General features: G+C 38.0%; 41 non-coding genes across 41 annotated transcripts; all 41 read left to right on the top strand.

Moving 5' to 3' along the window:
- The first annotated feature begins 275 nt into the window (after nucleotides 1-275).
- On the top strand, nucleotides 276-365 carry Trnay-gua (transfer RNA tyrosine (anticodon GUA)). Its single transcript is given in 2 exon segments — nucleotides 276-312; nucleotides 330-365. It is a non-coding gene; the product is annotated as a tRNA-Tyr (tRNA).
- Nucleotides 366-1,221: 856 nt separating this feature from the next.
- Nucleotides 1,222-1,311, top strand: Trnah-gug (transfer RNA histidin (anticodon GUG)). Its single transcript is given in 2 exon segments — nucleotides 1,222-1,258; nucleotides 1,276-1,311. It is a non-coding gene; the product is annotated as a tRNA-His (tRNA).
- A 462-nt stretch (nucleotides 1,312-1,773) lies between these two features.
- Nucleotides 1,774-1,863, top strand: Trnay-gua (transfer RNA tyrosine (anticodon GUA)). Its single transcript is given in 2 exon segments — nucleotides 1,774-1,810; nucleotides 1,828-1,863. It is a non-coding gene; the product is annotated as a tRNA-Tyr (tRNA).
- Nucleotides 1,864-2,080: 217 nt separating this feature from the next.
- On the top strand, nucleotides 2,081-2,170 carry Trnay-gua (transfer RNA tyrosine (anticodon GUA)). The gene is given in 2 exon segments: nucleotides 2,081-2,117; nucleotides 2,135-2,170. It is a non-coding gene; the product is annotated as a tRNA-Tyr (tRNA).
- A 525-nt stretch (nucleotides 2,171-2,695) lies between these two features.
- Trnay-gua (transfer RNA tyrosine (anticodon GUA)) lies at nucleotides 2,696-2,785 on the top strand. The gene is given in 2 exon segments: nucleotides 2,696-2,732; nucleotides 2,750-2,785. It is a non-coding gene; the product is annotated as a tRNA-Tyr (tRNA).
- Nucleotides 2,786-3,737: 952 nt separating this feature from the next.
- On the top strand, nucleotides 3,738-3,827 carry Trnah-gug (transfer RNA histidin (anticodon GUG)). Its single transcript is given in 2 exon segments — nucleotides 3,738-3,774; nucleotides 3,792-3,827. It is a non-coding gene; the product is annotated as a tRNA-His (tRNA).
- A 528-nt stretch (nucleotides 3,828-4,355) lies between these two features.
- Nucleotides 4,356-4,445, top strand: Trnay-gua (transfer RNA tyrosine (anticodon GUA)). Its single transcript is given in 2 exon segments — nucleotides 4,356-4,392; nucleotides 4,410-4,445. It is a non-coding gene; the product is annotated as a tRNA-Tyr (tRNA).
- A 219-nt stretch (nucleotides 4,446-4,664) lies between these two features.
- Nucleotides 4,665-4,754, top strand: Trnay-gua (transfer RNA tyrosine (anticodon GUA)). The gene is given in 2 exon segments: nucleotides 4,665-4,701; nucleotides 4,719-4,754. It is a non-coding gene; the product is annotated as a tRNA-Tyr (tRNA).
- Nucleotides 4,755-4,907: 153 nt separating this feature from the next.
- Nucleotides 4,908-4,997, top strand: Trnay-gua (transfer RNA tyrosine (anticodon GUA)). The gene is given in 2 exon segments: nucleotides 4,908-4,944; nucleotides 4,962-4,997. It is a non-coding gene; the product is annotated as a tRNA-Tyr (tRNA).
- Nucleotides 4,998-5,150: 153 nt separating this feature from the next.
- On the top strand, nucleotides 5,151-5,240 carry Trnay-gua (transfer RNA tyrosine (anticodon GUA)). The gene is given in 2 exon segments: nucleotides 5,151-5,187; nucleotides 5,205-5,240. It is a non-coding gene; the product is annotated as a tRNA-Tyr (tRNA).
- Nucleotides 5,241-5,458: 218 nt separating this feature from the next.
- On the top strand, nucleotides 5,459-5,548 carry Trnay-gua (transfer RNA tyrosine (anticodon GUA)). Its single transcript is given in 2 exon segments — nucleotides 5,459-5,495; nucleotides 5,513-5,548. It is a non-coding gene; the product is annotated as a tRNA-Tyr (tRNA).
- Nucleotides 5,549-6,482: 934 nt separating this feature from the next.
- Trnay-gua (transfer RNA tyrosine (anticodon GUA)) lies at nucleotides 6,483-6,572 on the top strand. The gene is given in 2 exon segments: nucleotides 6,483-6,519; nucleotides 6,537-6,572. It is a non-coding gene; the product is annotated as a tRNA-Tyr (tRNA).
- A 237-nt stretch (nucleotides 6,573-6,809) lies between these two features.
- Nucleotides 6,810-6,899, top strand: Trnay-gua (transfer RNA tyrosine (anticodon GUA)). The gene is given in 2 exon segments: nucleotides 6,810-6,846; nucleotides 6,864-6,899. It is a non-coding gene; the product is annotated as a tRNA-Tyr (tRNA).
- Nucleotides 6,900-7,117: 218 nt separating this feature from the next.
- Nucleotides 7,118-7,207, top strand: Trnay-gua (transfer RNA tyrosine (anticodon GUA)). The gene is given in 2 exon segments: nucleotides 7,118-7,154; nucleotides 7,172-7,207. It is a non-coding gene; the product is annotated as a tRNA-Tyr (tRNA).
- A 396-nt stretch (nucleotides 7,208-7,603) lies between these two features.
- On the top strand, nucleotides 7,604-7,693 carry Trnay-gua (transfer RNA tyrosine (anticodon GUA)). Its single transcript is given in 2 exon segments — nucleotides 7,604-7,640; nucleotides 7,658-7,693. It is a non-coding gene; the product is annotated as a tRNA-Tyr (tRNA).
- Nucleotides 7,694-8,155: 462 nt separating this feature from the next.
- Nucleotides 8,156-8,245, top strand: Trnay-gua (transfer RNA tyrosine (anticodon GUA)). The gene is given in 2 exon segments: nucleotides 8,156-8,192; nucleotides 8,210-8,245. It is a non-coding gene; the product is annotated as a tRNA-Tyr (tRNA).
- Nucleotides 8,246-8,398: 153 nt separating this feature from the next.
- Trnay-gua (transfer RNA tyrosine (anticodon GUA)) lies at nucleotides 8,399-8,488 on the top strand. The gene is given in 2 exon segments: nucleotides 8,399-8,435; nucleotides 8,453-8,488. It is a non-coding gene; the product is annotated as a tRNA-Tyr (tRNA).
- Nucleotides 8,489-9,746: 1,258 nt separating this feature from the next.
- On the top strand, nucleotides 9,747-9,836 carry Trnah-gug (transfer RNA histidin (anticodon GUG)). The gene is given in 2 exon segments: nucleotides 9,747-9,783; nucleotides 9,801-9,836. It is a non-coding gene; the product is annotated as a tRNA-His (tRNA).
- Nucleotides 9,837-10,037: 201 nt separating this feature from the next.
- Trnay-gua (transfer RNA tyrosine (anticodon GUA)) lies at nucleotides 10,038-10,127 on the top strand. The gene is given in 2 exon segments: nucleotides 10,038-10,074; nucleotides 10,092-10,127. It is a non-coding gene; the product is annotated as a tRNA-Tyr (tRNA).
- Nucleotides 10,128-10,366: 239 nt separating this feature from the next.
- Nucleotides 10,367-10,456, top strand: Trnay-gua (transfer RNA tyrosine (anticodon GUA)). Its single transcript is given in 2 exon segments — nucleotides 10,367-10,403; nucleotides 10,421-10,456. It is a non-coding gene; the product is annotated as a tRNA-Tyr (tRNA).
- A 934-nt stretch (nucleotides 10,457-11,390) lies between these two features.
- Trnay-gua (transfer RNA tyrosine (anticodon GUA)) lies at nucleotides 11,391-11,480 on the top strand. The gene is given in 2 exon segments: nucleotides 11,391-11,427; nucleotides 11,445-11,480. It is a non-coding gene; the product is annotated as a tRNA-Tyr (tRNA).
- Nucleotides 11,481-11,717: 237 nt separating this feature from the next.
- Trnay-gua (transfer RNA tyrosine (anticodon GUA)) lies at nucleotides 11,718-11,807 on the top strand. Its single transcript is given in 2 exon segments — nucleotides 11,718-11,754; nucleotides 11,772-11,807. It is a non-coding gene; the product is annotated as a tRNA-Tyr (tRNA).
- A 218-nt stretch (nucleotides 11,808-12,025) lies between these two features.
- Trnay-gua (transfer RNA tyrosine (anticodon GUA)) lies at nucleotides 12,026-12,115 on the top strand. The gene is given in 2 exon segments: nucleotides 12,026-12,062; nucleotides 12,080-12,115. It is a non-coding gene; the product is annotated as a tRNA-Tyr (tRNA).
- Nucleotides 12,116-12,511: 396 nt separating this feature from the next.
- Trnay-gua (transfer RNA tyrosine (anticodon GUA)) lies at nucleotides 12,512-12,601 on the top strand. The gene is given in 2 exon segments: nucleotides 12,512-12,548; nucleotides 12,566-12,601. It is a non-coding gene; the product is annotated as a tRNA-Tyr (tRNA).
- Nucleotides 12,602-13,765: 1,164 nt separating this feature from the next.
- Nucleotides 13,766-13,855, top strand: Trnay-gua (transfer RNA tyrosine (anticodon GUA)). Its single transcript is given in 2 exon segments — nucleotides 13,766-13,802; nucleotides 13,820-13,855. It is a non-coding gene; the product is annotated as a tRNA-Tyr (tRNA).
- An 833-nt stretch (nucleotides 13,856-14,688) lies between these two features.
- On the top strand, nucleotides 14,689-14,778 carry Trnay-gua (transfer RNA tyrosine (anticodon GUA)). Its single transcript is given in 2 exon segments — nucleotides 14,689-14,725; nucleotides 14,743-14,778. It is a non-coding gene; the product is annotated as a tRNA-Tyr (tRNA).
- Nucleotides 14,779-16,590: 1,812 nt separating this feature from the next.
- Trnah-gug (transfer RNA histidin (anticodon GUG)) lies at nucleotides 16,591-16,680 on the top strand. Its single transcript is given in 2 exon segments — nucleotides 16,591-16,627; nucleotides 16,645-16,680. It is a non-coding gene; the product is annotated as a tRNA-His (tRNA).
- Nucleotides 16,681-17,504: 824 nt separating this feature from the next.
- Trnay-gua (transfer RNA tyrosine (anticodon GUA)) lies at nucleotides 17,505-17,594 on the top strand. The gene is given in 2 exon segments: nucleotides 17,505-17,541; nucleotides 17,559-17,594. It is a non-coding gene; the product is annotated as a tRNA-Tyr (tRNA).
- A 218-nt stretch (nucleotides 17,595-17,812) lies between these two features.
- Trnay-gua (transfer RNA tyrosine (anticodon GUA)) lies at nucleotides 17,813-17,902 on the top strand. The gene is given in 2 exon segments: nucleotides 17,813-17,849; nucleotides 17,867-17,902. It is a non-coding gene; the product is annotated as a tRNA-Tyr (tRNA).
- A 153-nt stretch (nucleotides 17,903-18,055) lies between these two features.
- On the top strand, nucleotides 18,056-18,145 carry Trnay-gua (transfer RNA tyrosine (anticodon GUA)). The gene is given in 2 exon segments: nucleotides 18,056-18,092; nucleotides 18,110-18,145. It is a non-coding gene; the product is annotated as a tRNA-Tyr (tRNA).
- Nucleotides 18,146-18,298: 153 nt separating this feature from the next.
- Trnay-gua (transfer RNA tyrosine (anticodon GUA)) lies at nucleotides 18,299-18,388 on the top strand. The gene is given in 2 exon segments: nucleotides 18,299-18,335; nucleotides 18,353-18,388. It is a non-coding gene; the product is annotated as a tRNA-Tyr (tRNA).
- A 153-nt stretch (nucleotides 18,389-18,541) lies between these two features.
- On the top strand, nucleotides 18,542-18,631 carry Trnay-gua (transfer RNA tyrosine (anticodon GUA)). The gene is given in 2 exon segments: nucleotides 18,542-18,578; nucleotides 18,596-18,631. It is a non-coding gene; the product is annotated as a tRNA-Tyr (tRNA).
- Nucleotides 18,632-19,889: 1,258 nt separating this feature from the next.
- Trnah-gug (transfer RNA histidin (anticodon GUG)) lies at nucleotides 19,890-19,979 on the top strand. The gene is given in 2 exon segments: nucleotides 19,890-19,926; nucleotides 19,944-19,979. It is a non-coding gene; the product is annotated as a tRNA-His (tRNA).
- A 201-nt stretch (nucleotides 19,980-20,180) lies between these two features.
- On the top strand, nucleotides 20,181-20,270 carry Trnay-gua (transfer RNA tyrosine (anticodon GUA)). Its single transcript is given in 2 exon segments — nucleotides 20,181-20,217; nucleotides 20,235-20,270. It is a non-coding gene; the product is annotated as a tRNA-Tyr (tRNA).
- A 237-nt stretch (nucleotides 20,271-20,507) lies between these two features.
- On the top strand, nucleotides 20,508-20,597 carry Trnay-gua (transfer RNA tyrosine (anticodon GUA)). The gene is given in 2 exon segments: nucleotides 20,508-20,544; nucleotides 20,562-20,597. It is a non-coding gene; the product is annotated as a tRNA-Tyr (tRNA).
- Nucleotides 20,598-20,817: 220 nt separating this feature from the next.
- Trnay-gua (transfer RNA tyrosine (anticodon GUA)) lies at nucleotides 20,818-20,907 on the top strand. The gene is given in 2 exon segments: nucleotides 20,818-20,854; nucleotides 20,872-20,907. It is a non-coding gene; the product is annotated as a tRNA-Tyr (tRNA).
- Nucleotides 20,908-21,549: 642 nt separating this feature from the next.
- On the top strand, nucleotides 21,550-21,639 carry Trnah-gug (transfer RNA histidin (anticodon GUG)). The gene is given in 2 exon segments: nucleotides 21,550-21,586; nucleotides 21,604-21,639. It is a non-coding gene; the product is annotated as a tRNA-His (tRNA).
- A 219-nt stretch (nucleotides 21,640-21,858) lies between these two features.
- Trnay-gua (transfer RNA tyrosine (anticodon GUA)) lies at nucleotides 21,859-21,948 on the top strand. Its single transcript is given in 2 exon segments — nucleotides 21,859-21,895; nucleotides 21,913-21,948. It is a non-coding gene; the product is annotated as a tRNA-Tyr (tRNA).
- Nucleotides 21,949-22,185: 237 nt separating this feature from the next.
- Nucleotides 22,186-22,275, top strand: Trnay-gua (transfer RNA tyrosine (anticodon GUA)). The gene is given in 2 exon segments: nucleotides 22,186-22,222; nucleotides 22,240-22,275. It is a non-coding gene; the product is annotated as a tRNA-Tyr (tRNA).
- A 222-nt stretch (nucleotides 22,276-22,497) lies between these two features.
- Trnay-gua (transfer RNA tyrosine (anticodon GUA)) lies at nucleotides 22,498-22,587 on the top strand. The gene is given in 2 exon segments: nucleotides 22,498-22,534; nucleotides 22,552-22,587. It is a non-coding gene; the product is annotated as a tRNA-Tyr (tRNA).
- A 153-nt stretch (nucleotides 22,588-22,740) lies between these two features.
- Nucleotides 22,741-22,830, top strand: Trnay-gua (transfer RNA tyrosine (anticodon GUA)). Its single transcript is given in 2 exon segments — nucleotides 22,741-22,777; nucleotides 22,795-22,830. It is a non-coding gene; the product is annotated as a tRNA-Tyr (tRNA).
- Nucleotides 22,831-24,468: the final 1,638 nt, after the last annotated feature.

Here is a 24,468-nt window from a genome sequence, read left to right as displayed (position 1 = left end):
AATCAAAATCAACTAGTAGTCAGGAAGACGAGCCTTCGATAGCTCACTTGGTAGAGCGGTGGACTGTAGTTGTTACGCAATTGGTAATCCATAGGTCGCTGGTTCGAATCCGGCTCGAAGGAAGATTTGGTTTTTAAAAATAGTACCACAGTTAGGCTTTGATAAAGCATTATAACTTTGGGAATGCTGTCCAAATTTGTCTTTGGTTCATTCCATTTGGCATTTTTACAACAATTTACGGGCAATCAAAATCAACTAGTAGTCAGGAATACGAGCCTTCGATAGCTCAGTTGGTAGAGCGGTGGACTGTAGTTGTTACGCAATTGGTTATCCATAGGTCGCTGGTTCGAATCCGGCTCGAAGGAAGGTTTGATTTTTTTGAATAGTACCACATTTGGGAGTTATGAATGCTTTTGAAATTTGTAAATGCTATACACATTCCAGAAATTATATAGCAACACAGCAGAAGTATTTTAAAGTCGTCTTTGGTCCTAGCTATTTAGCATTTTTGCAACAACTCGTGCGCATTCAAAATTAAATATAGATATGCTAACCTAGTTACAACTAATAATCAGGCAAACGAGCCTTCCATAGCCCAGTTGGTAGAGCGGTGGACTGTAGTTGTTACGCAATTGGTTATCCATAGGTCGCTGGTTCGAATCCGGCTCGAAGGAAGGGTTGTTTTTTAAAAATATTACCACAGTTAGGCATTGAGATAGCATTATATGTTTGGGAATGATGCACAAATTTGTCTTTGATCCGATCCATTTGACATTTTTACAACAATTTACGGGCAATCAAAATCGATTATAGATATTATTAGTATTACCTAGTGGTATTTTTGCAACGATTTGTAATCAATGAGATATATATATTATAAACTGGTTCCAACTAAATTGCAGGCGTAAGAGCGATCGATAGCTCAGTTGGTAGAGCGGTGGACTGTAGTTGATACGCAATTGGTTATCCATAGGTCGCTTGTTCGAATCCGGCTCGAAGGAAGATTTAATTTTTTTAAATAGTACCACCAGTTAGGAATTGGGAAAGCTTTTGAAATTTGTAAATGCTGTACACATTCCAGAATTTATATAGCAACACAGCAGAAGTATTTTAAAGTCGTCTTTGGTTCTAGCTATTTAGCATTTTTGCAACAATTCGTGCGCATTGAAAATTAAATATAGATATGCTGAACTAGTTGCAACTAATAGTCAGGCAAACGAGCCTTCGATAGCGCAGTTGGTAGAGCGGTGGACTGTGGTTGTTAGGCAATTGGTTATCCATAGGTCGCTGGTTCGAATCCGGCTCGAAGGAAGGTTTGATTTTTTTGAATAGTACCACAGTTGGGAGTTAAGAATGCTTTTGAAATTTGTAAATGCTGTACACATTCCAGAAATTATATAGCAACACAGCAGAAGTATTTTAAAGTCGTCTTTGGTCCTAGCTATTTAGCATTTTTGCAACAATTCGTGCGCATTCAAAGTTAAATATAGATATGCTAACCTAGTTACAACTAATAGTCAGGCAAACGAGCCTTCGATAGCTCAGTTGGTAGAGTGGTGGACTGTAGTTGTTACGCAATTGGTTATCCATAGGTCGCTGGTTCGAATCCGGCTCGAAGGAAGATTTGGTTTTTAAAAATAGTACCACAGTTAGGCTTTGATAAAGCATTATAACTTTGGGAATGCTGTCCAAATTTGTCTTTGGTTCATTCCATTTGGCATTTTTACAACAATTTACGGGCAATCAAAATCAACTAGTAGTCAGGAAGACGAGCCTTCGATAGCTCAGTTGGTAGAGCGGTGGACTGTAGTTGTTACGCAATTGGTTATCCATAGGTCGCTGGTTCGAATCCGGCTCGAAGGAAGGTTTGTTTTTTTAAATATTACCACAGTTGGGAGTTAAGAATGCTTTTAAAATTTGTAAATGCTATACACATTCCAGAAATTATATAGCAACACAGCAGAAGTATTTTAAAGTCGTCTTTGGTCCTAGCTATTTAGCATTTTTGCAACAATTCGTGCGCATTCAAATTAAATATATATATGCTAACCTAGTTACAACTAATAGTCAGGCAAACGAGCCTTCGATAGCTCAGTTGGTAGAGCGGTGGACTGTAGTTGTTACGCAATTGGTTATCCATAGGTCGCTGGTTCGAATCCGGCTCGAAGGAAGGTTTGGTTTTTTAAATATTACCACAGTTGGGAGTTAAGAATGCTTTTAAAATTTGTAAATGCTGTACACATTCCAGAAATTATATAGCAACACAGCAGAAGTATTTTAAGGTCGTCTTTGGTTCTAACTATTTAACATTTTTGCAACAATTCCTGCGCATTCAAAATAAACTTAGATATGCTGAACTAGTTGCAACTACTAGTCAGGCAAACGAGCCTTCGATAGCTCAGTTGGTGGGGCGGTAGACTGTAGTTGTTAGGCATTTGGTTATCCATAGGTCGCTGGTTCGAATCCGGCTCGAAGGAAGGTTTGATTTTTTTGAATAGTACCACAGTTGGGAGTTAAGAATGCTTTTAAAATTTGTAAATGCTATACACATTCCAGAAATTATATAGCAACACAGCAGAAGTATTTTAAAGTCGTCTTTGGTCCTAGCTATTTAGCATTTTTGCAACAATTCGTGCGCATTCAAATTAAATATATATATGCTAACCTAGTTACAACTAATAGTCAGGCAAACGAGCCTTCGATAGCTCAGTTGGTAGAGCGGTGGACTGTAGTTGTTACGCAATTGGTTATCCATAGGTCGCTGGTTCGAATCCGGCTCGAAGGAAGGTTTGTTTTTTAAAAATAGTACCACAGTTAGGAATTAAGAAAGCTTTTTAAATTTGTGAATGCTCTACACATTCCAGAAATTATATAGCAACACAGCAAATATATTTAAAAATTGCCTTTGGTTCTATCTATTTTGCATTTTTGCAACAATACGTGGGCACTCAAAAATAAATGTAGATATGCTGAACAAGTTGCCACTAGTAGTCAGGAAGACGAGCCTTCGATAGCTCAGTTGGTAGAGCGGTGGACTGTAGTTGTTACGCAATTGGTTATCTATAGGTCGCTGGTTCGAATCCGGCTCGAAGGAAGGGTTGGTTTTTAAAAATAGTACCACAGTTAGGCTTTGATAAAGCATTATTACTTTGGGAATGCTGTCCATATTTGTCTTTGGTTCATTCCATTTGGCATTTTTACAACAATTTACGGGCAATCAAAATCAATTATAGATATTGTGAACTAGTTGTATTTTTGAAACGATTCGTAAGTAATGAGATACAAATTTTATGAACTGGTTCCAGCTAAATTCTGGAAGTAACAGCTTTCGATAGCTCAGTTGGTGGAGCGGTGGACTGTAGTTGATACGCAATTGCATATTCATAGGTCGCTGGTTCGAATCCGGCTCGAAGGAAGATTTAATTTTTTTAAATAGTACCACCAGTTAGGAATTGGGAAAGCTTTTGAAATTTGTGAAGTTATCCATAGGTCGCTGGTTCGAATTCGGCTCGAAGGAAGGTTTGATTTTTTTTGAATAGTACCACAGTTGGGAGTTAAGAATGCTTTTGAAATTTGTAAATACTGTACACATTCCAGAAATTATATAGCAACACAGCAGAAGTATTTTAAAGTCGTCTTTGGTCCTAGCTATTTAGCATTTTTGCAACAATTCGTGCGCATTGAAAATTAAATATAGATATGCTGAAATATTTGCAACTAATAGTCAGGCAAACGAGCCTTCGATGGCTCAGTTGGTAGAGCGGTGGACTGTGGTTGTTAGGCAATTGGTTATCCATAGGTCGCTGGTTCGAATCCGGCTCGAAGAAAGATTTGATTTTTTTGAATAGTACCACAGTTGGGAGTTAAGAATGCTTTGGAAATTTCCAGAAATTATATAGCAACACAGCAGAAGTATTTTAAAGTCGTCTTTGGTCCTAGCTATTTAGCATTTTTGCAACAATTCGTGCGCATTCAAAGTTAAATATAGATATGCTAACCTAGTTACAACTAATAGTCAGGCAAACGAGCCTTCGATAGCTCAGTTGGTAGAGTGGTGGACTGTAGTTGTTACGCAATTGGTTATCCATAGGTCGCTGGTTCGAATCCGGCTCGAAGGAAGATTTGGTTTTTAAAAATAGTACCACAGTTAGGCTTTGATAAAGCATTATAACTTTGGGAATGCTGTCCAAATTTGTCTTTGGTTCATTCCATTTGGCATTTTTACAACAATTTACGGGCAATCAAAATCGATTATAGATATTATTAGTATTACCTAGTGGTATTTTTGCAACGATTCGTAAGCAATGAGATATATATATTATAAACTGGTTCCAACTAAATTGCAGGCGTAAGAGCCTTCGATAGCTCAGTTGGTAGAGCGGTGGACTGTAGTTGTTACGTAATTGGTAATCCATAGGTCGCTGGTTCGAATCCGGCTCGAAGGATGGTTTGATTTTTTTTTAATAGTACCACAGTTGGGAGTTAAGAATGGTTTTGAAATTTGTGAATGCTCTACACTTTCCAGAAATTATATAGCAACACAGCAAATATATTTAAAAATTGCCTTTAGTTCTATCTATTTTGCATTTTGCAACAACACGTGGGCACTCAAAAATAAATGTAGATATGCACAACCAGTTACAACTAGTAGTCAGGAAGACGAGCCTTCGATAGCTCAGTTGGTAGAGCGGTGGACTGTAGTTGTTACGCAATTGGTTATCCATAGGTCGCTGGTTCGAGTCCGGCTCGAAGGAAGGTTTGGTTTTTAAAAATAGTACCACAGTTAGGCTTTGATAAAGCATTATAACTTTGGGAATGCTGTCCAAATTTGTCTTTGGTTCATTCCATTTGGCATTTTTACAACAATTTACGGGCAATCAAAATCAACTAGTAGTCAGGAAGACGAGCCTTCGATAGCTCAGTTGGTAGAGCGGTGGACTGTAGCTGTTACGCAATTGGTAATCCATAGGTCGCTGGTTCGAATCCGGCTCGAAGGAAGATTTGGTTTTTAAAAATAGTACCACAGTTAGGCTTTGATAAAGCATTATAACTTTGGGAATGCTGTCCAAATTTGTCTTTGGTTCATTCCATTTGGCATTTTTTCAACAATTTACGGGCAATCAAAATCAACTAGTAGTCAGGAATACGAGCCTTCGATAGCTCAGTTGGTAGAGCGGTGGACTGTAGTTGTTACGCAATTGGTTATCCATAGGTCGCTGGTTCGAATCCGGCTCGAAGGAAGGTTTGATTTTTTTGAATAGTACCACAGTTGGGAGTTAAGAATGCTTTTGAAATTTGTAAATGCTATACACATTCCAGAAATTATATAGCAACACAGCAGAAGCATTTTAAAGTCGTCTTTGGTCCTAGCTATTTAGCATTTTTGCACCAATTCGTGCGCATTCAAATTAAATATAGATATGCTAACCTAGTTACAACTAATAGTCAGGCAAACGAGCCTTCGATAGCTCAGTTGGTAGAGCGGTGGACTGTAGTTGTTACGCAATTGGTTATCCATAGGTCGCTGGTTCGAATCCGGCTCGAAGGAAGGTTTGTTTTTTTAAAAATAGTACCACAGTTAGGAATTAAGAAAGCTTTTGAAATTTGTGAATGCTCTACACATTCCAGAAATTATATAGCAACACAGCAAATATATTTAAAAATTGCCCTTGGTTCTATCTATTTTGCATTTTTGCAACAATACGTGGGCACTCAAAAATAAATGTAGATATGCTGAACAAGTTGCCACTAGTAGTCAGGAAGACGAGCCTTCGATAGCTCAGTTGGTAGAGCGGTGGACTGTAGTTGTTACGCAATTGGTTATCTATAGGTCGCTGGTTCGAATCCGGCTCGAAGGAAGGGTTGGTTTTTAAAAATAGTACCACAGTTAGGCTTTGATAAAGCATTATTACTTTGGGAATGCTGTCCATATTTGTCTTTGGTTCATTCCATTTGGCATTTTTACAACAATTTACGGGCAATCAAAATCAATTATAGATATTGTGAACTAGTTGTATTTTTGAAACGATTCGTAAGTAATGAGATACAAATTTTATGAACTGGTTCCAGCTAAATTCTGGAAGTAACAGCTTTCGATAGCTCAGTTGGTGGAGCGGTGGACTGTAGTTGATACGCAATTGCATATTCATAGGTCGCTGGTTCGAATCCGGCTCGAAGGAAGATTTAATTTTTTTAAATAGTACCACCAGTTAGGAATTGGGAAAGCTTTTGAAATTTGTGAAGTTATCCATAGGTCGCTGGTTCGAATTCGGCTCGAAGGAAGGTTTGATTTTTTTGAATAGTACCACAGTTGGGAGTTAAGAATGCTTTTGAAATTTCCAGAAATTATATAGCAACACAGCAGAAGTATTTTAAAGTCGTCTTTGGTCCTAGCTATTTAGCATTTTTGCAACAATTCGTGCGCATTCAAAGTTAAATATAGATATGCTAACCTAGTTACAACTAATAGTCAGGCAAACGAGCCTTCGATAGCTCAGTTGGTAGAGTGGTGGACTGTAGTTGTTACGCAATTGGTTATCCATAGGTCGCTGGTTCGAATCCGGCTCGAAGGAAGGTTTGGTTTTTAAAAATAGTACCACAGTTAGGCTTTGATAAAGCATTATAACTTTGGGAATGCTGTCCAAATTTGTCTTTGGTTCATTCCATTTGGCATTTTTACAACAATTTACGGGCAATCAAAATCGATTATAGATATTATTAGTATTACCTAGTGGTATTTTTGCAACGATTCGTAAGCAATGAGATATATATATTATAAACTGGTTCCAACTAAATTGCAGGCGAAAGAGCCTTCGATAGCTCAGTTGGTAGAGCGGTGGACTGTAGTTGTTACGTAATTGGTAATCCATAGGTCGCTGGTTCGAATCCGGCTCGAAGGATGGTTTGATTTTTTTGAATAGTACCACAGTTGGGAGTTAAGAATGGTTTTAAAATTTGTGAATGCTCTACACTTTCCAGAAATTATATAGCCACACGGCAAATATATTTAAAAATTGCCTTTAGTTCTATCTATTTTGCATTTTGCAACAACACGTGGGCACTCAAAAATAAATGTAGATATGCACAACCAGTTACAACTAGTAGTCAGGAAGACGACCCTTCGATAGCTCAGTTGGTAGAGCGGTGGACTGTAGTTGTTACGCAATTGGTTATCCATAGGTCGCTGGTTCGAGTCCGGCTCGAAGGAAGGTTTGGTTTTTAAAAATAGTACCACAGTTAGGCTTTGATAAAGCATTATAACTTTGGGAATGCTGTCCAAATTTGTCTTTGGTTCATTCCATTTGGCATTTTTACAACAATTTACGGGCAATCAAAATCAACTAGTAGTCAGGAAGACGAGCCTTCGATAGCTCACTTGGTAGAGCGGTGGACTGTAGTTGTTACGCAATTGGTAATCCATAGGTCGCTGGTTCGAATCCGGCTCGAAGGAAGATTTGGTTTTTAAAAATAGTACCACAGTTAGGCTTTGATAAAGCATTATAACTTTGGGAATGCTGTCCAAATTTGTCTTTGGTTCATTCCATTTGGCATTTTTACAACAATTTACGGGCAATCAAAATCAACTAGTAGTCAGGAATACGAGCCTTCGATAGCTCAGTTGGTAGAGCGGTGGACTGTAGTTGTTACGCAATTGGTTATCCATAGGTCGCTGGTTCGAATCCGGCTCGAAGGAAGGTTTGATTTTTTTGAATAGTACCACATTTGGGAGTTATGAATGCTTTTGAAATTTGTAAATGCTATACACATTCCAGAAATTATATAGCAACACAGCAGAAGTATTTTAAAGTCGTCTTTGGTCCTAGCTATTTAGCATTTTTGCAACAACTCGTGCGCATTCAAAATTAAATATAGATATGCTAACCTAGTTACAACTAATAATCAGGCAAACGAGCCTTCGATAGCCCAGTTGGTAGAGCGGTGGACTGTAGTTGTTACGCAATTGGTTATCCATAGGTCGCTGGTTCGAATCCGGCTCGAAGGAAGGGTTGTTTTTTAAAAATATTACCACAGTTAGGCATTGAGATAGCATTATATGTTTGGGAATGCTGTTCAAATTTGTCTTTGGTTCATTCCGTTTGGCATTTTTACAACAATTTACGGGCAATCAAAATCAACTAGTAGTCAGGAAGACGAGCCTTCGATAGCTCAGTTGGTAGAGCGGTGGACTGTAGTTGTTACGCAATTGGTTATCCATAGGTCGCTGGTTCGAATCCGGCTCGAAGGAAGATTTGGTTTTTAAAAATAGTACCACAGTTAGGCTTTGATAAAGCATTATAACTTTGGGAATGCTGTCCAAATTTGTCTTTGGTTCATTCCATTTGGCATTTTTACAACAATTTACGGGCAATCAAAATCAACTAGTAGTCAGGAAGACGAGCCTTCGATAGCTCAGTTGGTAGAGCGGTGGACTGTAGTTGTTACGCAATTGGTTATCCATAGGTCGCTGGTTCGAATCCGGCTCGAAGGAAGGTTTGTTTTTTTAAATATTACCACAGTTGGGAATTAGGTAAGCTTTTGAAATTTGTAAATACTGTACACATTCCAGAATTTATATAGCAACACAGCAGAAGTATTTTAAGGTCGTCTTTGGTTCTAGCTATTTAGCATTTTTGCAACAATTCCTGCGCATTCAAAATAAACTTAGATATGCTGAACTAGTTGCAACTACTAGTCAGGCAAACGAGCCTTCGATAGCTCAGTTGGTGGAGCGGTAGACTGTAGTTGTTAGGCATTTGGTTATCCATAGGTCGCTGGTTCGAATCCGGCTCAAAGGAAGGTTTGATTTTTTTGAATAGTACCACAGTTGGGAGTTAAGAAAGCTTTTGAAATTTGTGAATGCTCTACACATTCCAGAAATTATATAGCAACACAGCAAATATATTTAAAAATTGCCTTTGGTTCTATCTATTTTGCATTTTTGCAACAATACGTGGGCACTCAAAAATAAATGCAGATATGCTGAACAAGTTGCCACTAGTAGTCAGGAAGACGAGCCTTCGATAGCTCAGTTGGTAGAGCGGTGGACTGTAGTTGCTACGCAATTGGTTATCTATAGGTCGCTGGTTCGAATCCGGCTCGAAGGAAGGGTTGGTTTTTAAAAATAGTACCACAGTTAGGCTTTGATAAAGCATTATTACTTTGGGAATGCTGTCCATATTTGTCTTTGGTTCATTCCATTTGGCATTTTTACAACAATTTACGGGCAATCAAAATCAATTATAGATATTGTGAACTAGTTGTATTTTTGAAACGATTCGTAAGTAATGAGATACAAATTTTATGAACTGGTTCCAGCTAAATTCTGGAAGTAACAGCTTTCGATAGCTCAGTTGGTGGAGCGGTGGACTGTAGTTGATACGCAATTGCATATTCATAGGTCGCTGGTTCGAATCCGGCTCGAAGGAAGATTTAATTTTTTTAAATAGTACCACCAGTTAGGAATTGGGAAAGCTTTTGAAATTTGTGAAGTTATCCATAGGTCGCTGGTTCGAATTCGGCACGAAGGAAGGTTTGATTTTTTTGAATAGTACCACAGTTGGGAGTTAAGAATGCTTTTGAAATTTGTAAATGCTGTACACATTCCAGAAATTATATAGCAACACAGCAGAAGTATTTTAAAGTCGTCTTTGGTCCTAGCTATTTAGCATTTTTGCAACAATTCGTGCGCATTGAAAATTAAATATAGATATGCTGAACTAGTTGCAACTAATAGTCAGGCAAACGAGCCTTCGATGGCTCAGTTGTTAGAGCGGTGGACTGTGGTTGTTAGGCAATTGGTTATCCATAGGTCGCTGGTTCGAATCCGGCTCGAAGGAAGTTTTGATTTTTTTGAATAGTACCACAGTTGGGAGTTAAGAATGCTTTTGAAATTTCCAGAAATTATATAGCAACACAGCAGAAGTATTTTAAAGTCGTCTTTGGTCCTAGCTATTTAGCATTTTTGCAACAATTCGTGCGCATTCAAAGTTAAATATAGATATGCTAACCTAGTTACAACTAATAGTCAGGCAAACGAGCCTTCGATAGCTCAGTTGGTAGAGTGGTGGACTGTAGTTGTTACGCAATTGGTTATCCATAGGTCGCTGGTTCGAATCCGGCTCGAAGGAAGATTTGGTTTTTAAAAATAGTACCACAGTTAGGCTTTGATAAAGCATTATAACTTTGGGAATGCTGTCCAAATTTGTCTTTGGTTCATTCCATTTGACATTTTTACAACAATTTACGGGCAATCAAAATCGATTATAGATATTATTAGTATTACCTAGTGGTATTTTTGCAACGATTCGTAAGCAATGAGATATATATATATTATAAACTGGTTCCAACTAAATTGCAGGCGTAAGAGCCTTCGATAGCTCAGTTGGTAGAGCGGTGGACTGTAGTTGTTACGTAATTGGTAATCCATAGGTCGCTGGTTCGAATCCGGCTCGAAGGATGGTTTGATTTTTTTGAATAGTACCACAGTTGGGAGTTAAGAATGGTTTTGAAATTTGTGAATGCTCTACACTCTTTCCAGAAATTATATAGCAACACAGCAAATATATTTAAAAATTGCCTTTAGTTCTATCTATTTTGCATTTTGCAACAACACGTGGGCACTCAAAAATAAATGTAGATATGCAGAACCAGTTACAACTAGTAGTCAGGAAGACGAGCCTTCGATAGCTCAGTTGGTAGAGCGGTGGACTGTAGTTGTTACGCAATTGGTTATCCATAGGTCGCTGGTTCGAATTCGGCTCGAAGGAAGGTTTGGTTTTTAAAAATAGTACCACAGTTAGGCTTTGATAAAGCATTATAACTTTGGGAATGCTGTCCAAATTTGTCTTTGGTTCATTCCATTTGGCATTTTTACAACAATTTACGGGCAATCAAAATCAATTATAGATATTGTGAACTAGTTGTATTTTTGAAACGATTCGTAAGTAATGAGATACAAATTTTATGAACTGGTTCCAGCTAAATTCTGGAAGTAACAGCTTTCGATAGCTCAGTTGGTGGAGCGGTGGACTGTAGTTGATACGCAATTGCATATTCATAGGTCGCTGGTTCGAATCCGGCTCGAAGGAAGATTTAATTTTTTTAAATAGTACCACCAGTTAGGAATTGGGAAAGCTTTTGAAATTTGTGAAGTTATCCATAGGTCGCTGGTTCGAATTCGGCTCGAAGGAAGGTTTGATTTTTTTGAATAGTACCACAGTTGGGAGTTAAGAATGCTTTTGAAATTTCCAGAAATTATATAGCAACACAGCAGAAGTATTTTAAAGTCGTCTTTGGTCCTAGCTATTTAGCATTTTTGCAACAATTCGTGCGCATTCAAAGTTAAATATAGATATGCTAACCTAGTTACAACTAATAGTCAGGCAAACGAGCCTTCGATAGCTCAGTTGGTAGAGTGGTGGACTGTAGTTGTTACGCAATTGGTTATCCATAGGTCGCTGGTTCGAATCCGGCTCGAAGGAAGGTTTGGTTTTTAAAAATAGTACCACAGTTAGGCTTTGATAAAGCATTATAACTTTGGGAATGCTGTCCAAATTTGTCTTTGGTTCATTCCATTTGGCATTTTTACAACAATTTACGGGCAATCAAAATCGATTATAGATATTATTAGTATTACCTAGTGGTATTTTTGCAACGATTCGTAAGCAATGAGATATATATATTATAAACTGGTTCCAACTAAATTGCAGGCGAAAGAGCCTTCGATAGCTCAGTTGGTAGAGCGGTGGACTGTAGTTGTTACGTAATTGGTAATCCATAGGTCGCTGGTTCGAATCCGGCTCGAAGGATGGTTTGATTTTTTTGAATAGTACCACAGTTGGGAGTTAAGAATGGTTTTAAAATTTGTGAATGCTCTACACTTTCCAGAAATTATATAGCAACACGGCAAATATATTTAAAAATTGCCTTTAGTTCTATCTATTTTGCATTTTGCAACAACACGTGGGCACTCAAAAATAAATGTAGATATGCACAACCAGTTACAACTAGTAGTCAGGAAGACGACCCTTCGATAGCTCAGTTGGTAGAGCGGTGGACTGTAGTTGTTACGCAATTGGTTATCCATAGGTCGCTGGTTCGAGTCCGGCTCGAAGGAAGGTTTGGTTTTTAAAAATAGTACCACAGTTAGGCTTTGATAAAGCATTATAACTTTGGGAATGCTGTCCAAATTTGTCTTTGGTTCATTCCATTTGGCATTTTTACAACAATTTACGGGCAATCAAAATCAACTAGTAGTCAGGAAGACGAGCCTTCGATAGCTCACTTGGTAGAGCGGTGGACTGTAGTTGTTACGCAATTGGTAATCCATAGGTCGCTGGTTCGAATCCGGCTCGACGGAAGATTTGGTTTTTAAAAATAGTACCACAGTTAGGCTTTGATAAAGCATTATAACTTTGGGAATGCTGTCCAAATTTGTCTTTGGTTCATTCCATTTGGCATTTTTACAACAATTTACGGGCAATCAAAATCAACTAGTAGTCAGGAATACGAGCCTTCGATAGCTCAGTTGGTAGAGCGGTGGACTGTAGTTGTTACGCAATTGGTTATCCATAGGTCGCTGGTTCGAATCCGGCTCGAAGGAAGGTTTGATTTTTTTGAATAGTACCACATTTGGGAGTTATGAATGCTTTTGAAATTTGTAAATGCTATACACATTCCAGAAATTATATAGCAACACAGCAGAAGTATTTTAAAGTCGTCTTTGGTCCTAGCTATTTAGCATTTTTGCAACAACTCGTGCGCATTCAAAATTAAATATAGATATGCTAACCTAGTTACAACTAATAATCAGGCAAACGAGCCTTCGATAGCCCAGTTGGTAGAGCGGTGGACTGTAGTTGTTACGCAATTGGTTATCCATAGGTCGCTGGTTCGAATCCGGCTCGAAGGAAGGGTTGTTTTTTAAAAATATTACCACAGTTAGGCATTGAGATAGCATTATATGTTTGGGAATGATGCACAAATTTGTCTTTGATCCGATCCATTTGACATTTTTACAACAATTTACGGGCAATCAAAATCGATTATAGATATTATTAGTATTACCTAGTGGTATTTTTGCAACGATTTGTAATCAATGAGATATATATATTATAAACTGGTTCCAACTAAATTGCAGGCGTAAGAGCGATCGATAGCTCAGTTGGTAGAGCGGTGGACTGTAGTTGATACGCAATTGGTTATCCATAGGTCGCTTGTTCGAATCCGGCTCGAAGGAAGATTTAATTTTTTTAAATAGTACCACCAGTTAGGAATTGGGAAAGCTTTTGAAATTTGTAAATGCTGTACACATTCCAGAATTTATATAGCAACACAGCAGAAGTATTTTAAAGTCGTCTTTGGTTCTAGCTATTTAGCATTTTTGCAACAATTCGTGCGCATTCAAAATTAAACATAGATATGCTAAACTAGTTGCAACTAATAGTCAAACAAACGAGCCTTCGATAGCGCAGTTGGTAGAGCGGTGGACTGTAGTTGTTAGGCAATTGGTTATCCATAGGTCGCTGGTACGAGTCCGGCTCGAAGGAAGGTTTGATTTTTTGAATAGTACCGCAGTTGGGAGTTAAGAATGCTTTTGAAATTTGTAAATGCTATACACATTCCAGAAATTATATAGCAACACAGCAGAAGTATTTTAAAGTCGTCTTTGGTCCTAGCTATTTAGCATTTTTGCAACAACTCGTGCGCATTCAAAATTAAATATAGATATGCTAACCTAGTTACAACTAATAATCAGGCAAACGAGCCTTCGATAGCTCAGTTGGTAGAGCGGTGGACTGTAGTTGTTACGCAATTGGTTATCCATAGGTCGCTGGTTCGAATCCGGCTCGAAGGAAGGGTTGTTTTTAAAAATATTACCACAGTTAGGCATTGAGATAGCATTATATGTTTGGGAATGATGCACAAATTTGTCTTTGATCCTATCCATTTGGCATTTTTACAACAATTTACGGGCAATCAAAATCGATTATAGATATTATTAGTATTACCTAGTGGTATTTTTGCAACGATTTGTAAGCAATGAGATATATATATTATAAACTGGTTCCAACTAAATTGCAGGCGTAAGAGCATTCGATAGCTCAGTTGGTAGAGCGGTGGACTGTAGTTGATACTCAATTGGTTATCCATAGGTCGCTGGTTTGAATCCGGCTCGAAGAAAGGTTTTTTTTTTAAATAGTACCACAGTTAGGAATTAAGAAAGCTTTTGAAATTTGTGAATGCTGTACACATTCCAGAATTTATATAGCAACGCAGCAGAAGTATTTTAAAGTCGTCTTTGGTCCTAGGTATTTAGCATTTTTGCAACAATTCGTGCGCATTCAAAATAAACTTAGATATGCAGAACCAGTTACAACTAGTAGTCAGGAAGACGAGCCTTCGATAGCTCAGTTGGTAGAGCGGTGGACTGTACTTGTTACGCAATTGGTTATCCATAGGTCGCTGGTTCGAATCCGGCTCGAAGAAAGGTTTGATTTTTTTGAATAGTACCACAGTTGGGAGTTAAGAATGCTTTTGAAATTTCCAGAAATGATATAGCAACACAGCAGAAGTATTTTAAAGTCGTCTTTGGTCCTAGCTATTTAGTATTTTTGCAACAATTCGTGCGCATTCAAAGTTAAATATAGATATGCTAACCTAGTTACAACTAATAGTCAGGCAAACGAGCCTTCGATAGCTCAGTTGGTAGAGTGGTGGACTGTAGTTGTTACGCAATTGGTTATCCATAGGTCGCTGGTTCGAATCCGGCTCGAAGGAAGATTTGGTTTTTAAAAATAGTACCACAGTTAGGCTTTGATAAAGCATTATAACTTTGGGAATGCTGTCCAAATTTGTCTTTGGTTCATTCCATTTGGCATTTTTACAACAATTTACGGGCAATCAAAATCGATTATAGATATTATTAGTATTACCTAGTGGTATTTTTGCAACGATTCGTAAGCAATGAGATATATATATATTATAAACTGGTTCCAACTAAATTGCAGGCGTAAGAGCCTTCGATAGCTCAGTTGGTAGAGCGGTGGACTGTAGTTGTTACGTAATTGGTAATCCTTAGGTCGCTGGTTCGAATCCGGCTCGAAGGATGGTTTGATTTTTTTGAATAGTACCACAGTTGGGAGTTAAGAATGGTTTTGAAATTTGTGAATGCTCTACACTTTTCAGAAATTATATAGCAACACAGCAAATATATTTAAAAAATGTCTTTAGTTCTATCTATTTTGCATTTTGCAACAACACGTGGGCACTCAAAAATAAATGTAGATATGCAGAACCAGTTACAACTAGTAGTCAGGAAGACGAGCCTTCGATAGCTCAGTTGGTAGAGCGGTAGACTGTAGTTGTTAGGCAATTGGTTATCCATAGGTCGCTGGTTCGAATCCGGCTCGAAGGAAGGTTTGGTTTTTAAAAATAGTACCACAGTTAGGCTTTGATAAAGCATTATAACTTTGGGAATGCTGTCCAAATTTGTCTTTGGTTCATTCCATTTGGCATTTTTACAACAATTTACGGGCAATCAAAATCAACTAGTAGTCAGGAAGACGAGCTTTCGATAGCTCAGTTGGTAGAGCGGTGGACTGTAGTTGTTACGCAATTGGTTATCCATAGGTCCCTGGTTCGAATCCGGCTCGAAGAAAGGTTTGTTTTTTAAAAATAGTACCACAGTTAGGAATTAAGAAAGCTTTTGAAATTTGTGAATGCTCTACACATTCCAGAAATTATATAGCAACACAGCAAATATATTTAAAAATTGCCTTTGGTTCTATCTATTTTGCATTTTTGCAACAATACGTGGGCACTCAAAAATAAATGTAGATATGCTGAACTAGTTGCCACTAGTAGTCAGGAAGACGAGCCTTCGATAGCTCAGTTGGTAGAGCGGTGGACTGTAGTTGTTACGCAATTGGTTATCTATAGGTCGCTGGTTCGAATCCGGCTCGAAGGAAGGGTTGGTTTTTAAAAATAGTACCACAGTTAGGCTTTGATAAAGCATTATTACTTTGGGAATGCTGTCCAAATTTGTCTTTGGTTCATTCCATTTGGCATTTTTACAACAATTTACGGGCAATCAAAATCAATTATAGATATTGTGAACTAGTTGTATTTTTGAAACGATTCGTAAGTAATGAGATACAAATTTTATGAACTGGTTCCAGCTAAATTCTGGAAGTAAGAGCTTTCGATAGCTCAGTTGGTGGAGCGGTGGACTGTAGTTGATACGCAATTGCATATTCATAGGTCGCTGGTTCGAATCCGGCTCGAAGGAAGATATAATTTTTTTAAATAGTACCACCAGTTAGGAATTGGGAAAGCTTTTGAAATTTGTTAAGTTATCCATAGGTCGCTGGTTCGAATTCGGCTCGAAGGAAGGTTTGTTTTTTTAAATAGTATCACAGTTGGGAGTTAAGAATGCTTTTGAAATTTCCAGAAATTATATAGCAACACAGCAGAAGTATTTTAAAGTCGTCTTTGGTCCTAGCTATTTAGCATTTTTGCAACAATTCGTGCGCATTCAAAGTTAAATATAGATATGCTAACCTAGTTACAACTAATAGTCAGGCAAACGAGCCTTCGATAGCTCAGTTGGTAGAGTGGTGGACTGTGGTTGTTAGGCAATTGGTTATCCATAGGTCGCTGGTTCGAATCCGGCTCGAAGGAAGATTTGATTTTTTTGAATAGTACCACAGTTGGGAGTTAAGAATGCTTTTGAAATTTCCAGAAATTATATAGCAACACAGCAGAAGTATTTTAAAGTCGTCTTTGGTCCTAGCTATTTAGCATTTTTGCAACAATTCGTGCGCATTCAAAGTTAAATATAGATATGCTAACCTAGTTACAACTAATAGTCAGGCAAACGAGCTTTCGATAGCTCAGTTGGTAGAGTGGTGGACTGTAGTTGTTACGCAATTGGTTATCCATAGGTCGCTGGTTCGAATCCGGCTCGAAGGAAGAGTTGGTTTTTAAAAATAAGTTAGGCATTGAGATAGAATTAAGTATTTGGGAATGTTGCACACATTTGTCTTTGATCCTATCCATTTGGCATTTTTACAACAATTTACGGGCAATCAAAATCGAATATAAATATTATTAGTATTACCTAGTGGTATTTTTGCAACGATTCGTAAGCAATGAGAACTAAATTTCAGGCGTAAGAGGCTTCGATAGCTCAGTTGGTAGAGTGGTGGACTGTAGTTGATACGCCATTGGTTATCCATAGGTCGCTGGTTCGAATCCGGCTCGAAGGAAGATTTGGTTTTTAAAAATAGTACCACAGTTAGGCTTTGATAAAGCATTATAACTTTGGGAATGCTGTCCAAATTTGTCTTTGGTTCATTCCATTTGGCATTTTTACAACAATTTACGGGCAATCAAAATCGATTATAGATATTATTAGTATTACCTAGTGGTATTTTTGCAACGATTCGTAAGCAATGAGATATATATATTATAAACTGGTTCCAACTAAATTGCAGGCGTAAGAGCCTTCGATAGCTCAGTTGGTAGAGCGGTGGACTGTAGTTGTTACGTAATTGGTAATCCATAGGTCGCTGGTTCGAATCCGGCTCGAAGGATGGTTTGATTTTTTTGAATAGTACCACAGTTGGGAGTTAAGAATGGTTTTGAAATTTGTGAATGCTCTACACTTTCCAGAAATTATATAGCAACACAGCAAATATATTTAAAAATTGCCTTTAGTTCTATCTATTTTGCATTTTGCAACAACACGTGGGCACTAAAAAATAAATGTAGATATGCAGAAACAGTTACAACTAGTAGTCAGGAAGACGAGCCTTCGATAGCTCAGTTGGTAGAGCGGTGGACTGTAGTTGTTACGCAATTGGTTATCCATAGGTCGCTGGTTCGAATCCGGCTCGAAGGAAGGTTTGGTTTTTAAAAATAGTACCACAGTTAGGCTTTGATAAAGCATTACAACTTTGGGAATGCTGTCCAAATTTGTCTTTGGTTCATTCCATTTGGCATTTTTACAACAATTTACGGGCAATCAAAATCAACTAGTAGTCAGGAAGACGAGCCTTCGATAGCTCAGTTGGTAGAGCGGTGGACTGTAGTTGTTACGCAATTGGTTATCCATAGGTCGCTGGTTCGAATCCGGCTCGAAGGAAGGGTTGGTTTTTAAAAATAGTGCCACAGTTAGGCTTTGATAAAGCATTATAACTTTGGGAATGCTGTTCAAATTTGTCTTTGGTTCATTCCGTTTGGCATTTTTACAACAATTTACGGGCAATCAAAATCAACTAGTAGTCAGGAAGACGAGCCTTCGATAGCTCAGTTGGTAGAGCGGTGGACTGTAGTTGTTACGCAATTGGTTATCCATAGGTCGCTGGTTCGAATCCGGCTCGAAGGAAGATTTGGTTTTTAAAAATAGTACCACAGTTAGGCTTTGATAAAGCATTATAACTTTGGGAATGCTGTCCAAATTTGTCTTTGGTTCATTCCATTTGGCATTTTTACAACAATTTACGGGCAATCAAAATCAACTAGTAGTCAGGAAGACGAGCCTTCGATAGCTCAGTTGGTAGAGCGGTGGACTGTAGTTGTTACGCAATTGGTTATCCATAGGTCGCTGGTTCGAATCCGGCTCGAAGGAAGGTTTGTTTTTTTAAATATTACCACAGTTGGGAATTAGGTAAGCTTTTGAAATTTGTAAATACTGTACACATTCCAGAATTTATATAGCAACACAGCAGAAGTATTTTAAGGTCGTCTTTGGTTCTAGCTATTTAGCATTTTTGCAACAATTCCTGCGCATTCAAAATAAACTTAGATATGCTGAACTAGTTGCAACTACTAGTCAGGCAAACGAGCCTTCGATAGCTCAGTTGGTGGAGCGGTAGACTGTAGTTGTTAGGCATTTGGTTATCCATAGGTCGCTGGTTCGAATCCGGCTCAAAGGAAGGTTTGATTTTTTTGAATAGTACCACAGTTGGGAGTTAAGAAAGCTTTTGAAATTTGTGAATGCTCTACACATTCCAGAAATTATATAGCAACACAGCAAATATATTTAAAAATTGCCTTTGGTTCTATCTATTTTGCATTTTTGCAACAATACGTGGGCACTCAAAAATAAATGCAGATATGCTGAACAAGTTGCCACTAGTAGTCAGGAAGACGAGCCTTCGATAGCTCAGTTGGTAGAGCGGTGGACTGTAGTTGCTACGCAATTGGTTATCTATAAGTCGCTGGTTCGAATCCGGCTCGAAGGAAGGGTTGGTTTTTAAAAATAGTACCACAGTTAGGCTTTGATAAAGCATTATTACTTTGGGAATGCTGTCCATATTTGTCTTTGGTTCATTCCATTTGGCATTTTTACAACAATTTACGGGCAATCAAAATCAATTATAGATATTGTGAACTAGTTGTATTTTTGAAACGATTCGTAAGTAATGAGATACAAATTTTATGAACTGGTTCCAGCTAAATTCTGGAAGTAACAGCTTTCGATAGCTCAGTTGGTGGAGCGGTGGACTGTAGTTGATACGCAATTGCATATTCATAGGTCGCTGGTTCGAATCCGGCTCGAAGGAAGATTTAATTTTTTTAAATAGTACCACCAGTTAGGAATTGGGAAAGCTTTTGAAATTTGTGAAGTTATCCATAGGTCGCTGGTTCGAATTCGGCACGAAGGAAGGTTTGATTTTTTTGAATAGTACCACAGTTGGGAGTTAAGAATGCTTTTGAAATTTGTAAATGCTGTACACATTCCAGAAATTATATAGCAACACAGCAGAAGTATTTTAAAGTCGTCTTTGGTCCTAGCTATTTAGCATTTTTGCAACAATTCGTGCGCATTGAAAATTAAATATAGATATGCTGAACTAGTTGCAACTAATAGTCAGGCAAACGAGCCTTCGATGGCTCAGTTGGTAGAGCGGTGGACTGTGGTTGTTAGGCAATTGGTTATCCATAGGTCGCTGGTTCGAATCCGGCTCGAAGGAAGATTTGATTTTTTTGAATAGTACCACAGTTGGGAGTTAAGAATGCTTTTGAAATTTCCAGAAATTATATAGCAACACAGCAGAAGTATTTTAAAGTCGTCTTTGGTCCTAGCTATTTAGCATTTTTGCAACAATTCGTGCGCATTCAAAGTTAAATATAGATATGCTAACCTAGTTACAACTAATAGTCAGGCAAACGAGCCTTCGATAGCTCAGTTGGTAGAGTGGTGGACTGTAGTTGTTACGCAATTGGTTATCCATAGGTCGCTGGTTCGAATCCGGCTCGAAGGAAGATTTGGTTTTTAAAAATAGTACCACAGTTAGGCTTTGATAAAGCATTATAACTTTGGGAATGCTGTCCAAATTTGTCTTTGGTTCATTCCATTTGACATTTTTACAACAATTTACGGGCAATCAAAATCGATTATAGATATTATTAGTATTACCTAGTGGTATTTTTGCAACGATTCGTAAGCAATGAGATATATATATTATAAACTGGTTCCAACTAAATTGCAGGCGTAAGAGCCTTCGATAGCTCAGTTGGTAGAGCGGTGGACTGTAGTTGTTACGTAATTGGTAATCCATAGGTCGCTGGTTCGAATCCGGCTCGAAGGATGGTTTGATTTTTTTGAATAGTACCACAGTTGGGAGTTAAGAATGGTTTTGAAATTTGTGAATGCTCTACACTCTTTCCAGAAATTATATAGCAACACAGCAAATATATTTAAAAATTGCCTTTAGTTCTATCTATTTTGCATTTTGCAACAACACGTGGGCACTCAAAAATAAATGTAGATATGCAGAACCAGTTACAACTAGTAGTCAGGAAGACGAGCCTTCGATAGCTCAGTTGGTAGAGCGGTGGACTGTAGTTGTTACGCAATTGGTTATCCATAGGTCGCTGGTTCGAATCCGGCTCGAAGGAAGGTTTGGTTTTTAAAAATAGTACCACAGTTAGGCTTTGATAAAGCATTATAACTTTGGGAATGCTGTCCAAATTTGTCTTTGGTTCATTCCATTTGGCATTTTTACAACAATTTACGGGCAATCAAAATCAATTATAGATATTGTGAACTAGTTGTATTTTTGAAACGATTCGTAAGTAATGAGATACAAATTTTATGAACTGGTTCCAGCTAAATTCTGGAAGTAACAGCTTTCGATAGCTCAGTTGGTGGAGCGGTGGACTGTAGTTGATACGCAATTGCATATTCATAGGTCGCTGGTTCGAATCCGGCTCGAAGGAAGATTTAATTTTTTTAAATAGTACCACCAGTTAGGAATTGGGAAAGCTTTTGAAATCTGTGAAGTTATCCATAGGTCGCTGGTTCGAATTCGGCTCGAAGGAAGGTTTGATTTTTTTGAATAGTACCACAGTTGGGAGTTAAGAATGCTTTTGAAATTTGTAAATGCTGTACACATTCCAGAAATTATATAGCAACACAGCAGAAGTATTTTAAAGTCGTCTTTGGTCCTAGCTATTTAGCATTTTTGCAACAATTCGTGCGCATTGAAAATTAAATATAGATATGCTGAACTAGTTGCAACTAATAGTCAGGCAAACGAGCCTTCGATGGCTCAGTTGGTAGAGCGGTGGACTGTGGTTGTTAGGCAATTGGTTATCCATAGGTCGCTGGTTCGAATCCGGCTCGAAGGAAGGTTTGATTTTTTTGAATAGTACCACAGTTGGGAGTTAAGAATGCTTTTGAAATTTGTAAATGCTGTACACATTCCAGAAATTATATAGCAACACAGCAGAAGTATTTTAAAGTCGTCTTTGGTCCTAGCTATTTAGCATTTTTGCAACAATTCGTGCGCATTCAAAGTTAAATATAGATATGCTAACCTAGTTACAACTAATAGTCAGGCAAACGAGCCTTCGATAGCTCAGTTGGTAGAGTGGTGGACTGTAGTTGTTACGCAATTGGTTATCCATAGGTCGCTGGTTCGAATCCGGCTCGAAGGAAGATTTGGTTTTTAAAAATAGTACCACAGTTAGGCTTTGATAAAGCATTATAACTTTGGGAATGCTGTCCAAATTTGTCTTTGGTTCATTCCATTTGGCATTTTTACAACAATTTACGGGCAATCAAAATCGATTATAGATATTATTAGTATTACCTAGTGGTATTTTTGCAACGATTCGTAAGCAATGAGATATATATATTATAAACTGGTTCCAACTAAATTGCAGGCGTAAGAGCCTTCGATAGCTCAGTTGGTAGAGCGGTGGACTGTAGTTGTTACGTAATTGGTAATCCATAGGTCGCTGGTTCGAATCCGGCTCGAAGGATGGTTTGATTTTTTTGAATAGTACCACAGTTTTGGGAGTTAAGAATGGTTTTGAAATTTGTGAATGCTCTACACTCTTTCCAGAAATTATATAGCAACACAGCAAATATATTTAAAAATTGCCTTTAGTTCTATCTATTTTGCATTTTGCAACAACACGTGGGCACTCAAAAATAAATGTAGATATGCAGAACCAGTTACAACTAGTAGTCAGGAAGACGAGCCTTCGATAGCTCAGTTGGTAGAGCGGTGGACTGTAGTTGTTACGCAATTGGTTATCCATAGGTCGCTGGTTCGAATCCGGCTCGAAGGAAGGTTTGGTTTTTAAAAATAGTACCACAGTTAGGCTTTGATAAAGCATTATAACTTTGGGAATGCTGTCCAAATTTGTCTTTGGTTCATTCCATTTGGCATTTTTACAACAATTTACGGGCAATCAAAATCAACTAGTAGTCAGGAAGACGAGCCTTCGATAGCTCAGTTGGTAGAGCGGTGGACTGTAGTTGTTACGCAATTGGTTATCCATAGGTCGCTGGTTCGAATCCGGCTCGAAGGAAGGGTTGGTTATTAAAAATAGTACCACAGTTAGGCTTTGATAAAGCATTATAACTTTGGGAATGCTGTTCAAATTTGTCTTTGGTTCATTCCGTTTGGCATTTTTACAACAATTTACGGGCAATCAAAATCAACTAGTAGTCAGGAAGACGAGCCTTCGATAGCTCAGTTGGTAGAGCGGTGGACTGTAGTTGTTACGCAATTGGTTATCCATAGGTCCCTGGTTCAAATCCGGCTTGAAGAAAGACTTGATTTTTTAAATATTACCACAGTTGGGAATTAAGAAAGCTTTTGAAATTTGTAAGTGCTGTACACATTCCAGAAATTATAGAGCAACACAGCAGAAGTATTTTAAAGTCCGATGGTACATCCAATGGCGGATTTAATGGGGCCAATTGCAACTGTCTATTTTACACATAGCTGCAAGGTATGCGCCGTGCATCGGATATGGGATTCCAACCTGGTTATCATTTAGTTTTTCACAAGCATTTAACATGTTGGTACCATTAATAGTAACAATCCCCACGATCTTAGATGGTGACACATGATGATCCATTATGCTTTCTATCCACTCTACAATGTTTTCACCAGTGTGGCTTTCGACACCCGATCCGTCAAATTTCTTGCGCTTCAAGCGGACCTAAAATTTCCAACTTAGCGCTTCAGGCGGTCCTGTAATATAAACTTTATTACAGCAGATGAAGTCGTCCGCTTCAAGCGCAGTCGTGTGCATTTTCGTTGGAATTTTTTTTTTCACGGCTTTAAAATAAAATGGCGGTCTCTTTAAAGTTTAATATACTTATTATTTCCTGATCTTATATCATCGTTCGACTGATCTGTCTCTTGATCAGCCTCATTGAAGTTACTGATATTTGAAGATAGCTCCCAAAATAGTGAGGTATATAGATCAGTTATTGATTTTATATTAGTATTACTTTTATAGTTACCTTAAAAATGCAATAGGCCAAATTATGTCTGGCGCTGTGGTGCCTATTGGTGGAAGTGCTTTTAAGCGCCTGTCTCTTCTGTAGAAGTTACTGTGATCCAACCCATTTGTGATTGTCTATGGTCAAATAATGACTGCTGTTGCTTCGCCACGCAAGGGTAAATAATGGTTACCAACGTAACATAATGTTGTTGATTTTATACGTTAGCCAATGTAGTCATTGAGCTAAAAAATAACAAATAAAAAAAAAGTTTTACACATAAGGGTCCATAAGAAGAGCAGAAATATGATTGGGTATTTATTAAAACAAGACACACCTGGTCAATTTTTAGAAGTTGACGTTTTAATTCCTCTGGACTTCTTGCACTTGATGTTCGTAGCAAAGGTGGGGGTGCAGGTGCAGATTGGGTTCTTTTTTTAAGAGGGGGGAGGTGGTCATCACTATCAGAATCACAATCAGCATAACGAGCAACTGGTCTGAATAGAGTAGAATCGAGAATTCGTTCATGCGTGAAGTTTGATTTGGCGGTGTGTGACGTCACGTACCGTTTTGACGTATATGAATTTTAAATGTATATAAAACAAAAACTAGAGGTTTTTTGTTTATTTTCATCCAAGTTGAATCTGCTTCTACATTGTTTTTGACCAACTTTGCAAGTTTTAACCTGTAGGCACATGGTGGCCAATAACAGA

The sequence above is a fragment of the Ciona robusta genome, chromosome 12, assembly GCF_009617815.1.
Source record: "Ciona robusta chromosome 12, ASM961781v2".
Taxonomy (NCBI): Eukaryota; Metazoa; Chordata; class Ascidiacea; order Phlebobranchia; family Cionidae; genus Ciona; species Ciona robusta.
Note: the sequence above shows the minus strand (reverse complement) of the source record. Positions and strands in the feature narration are given on the sequence as shown.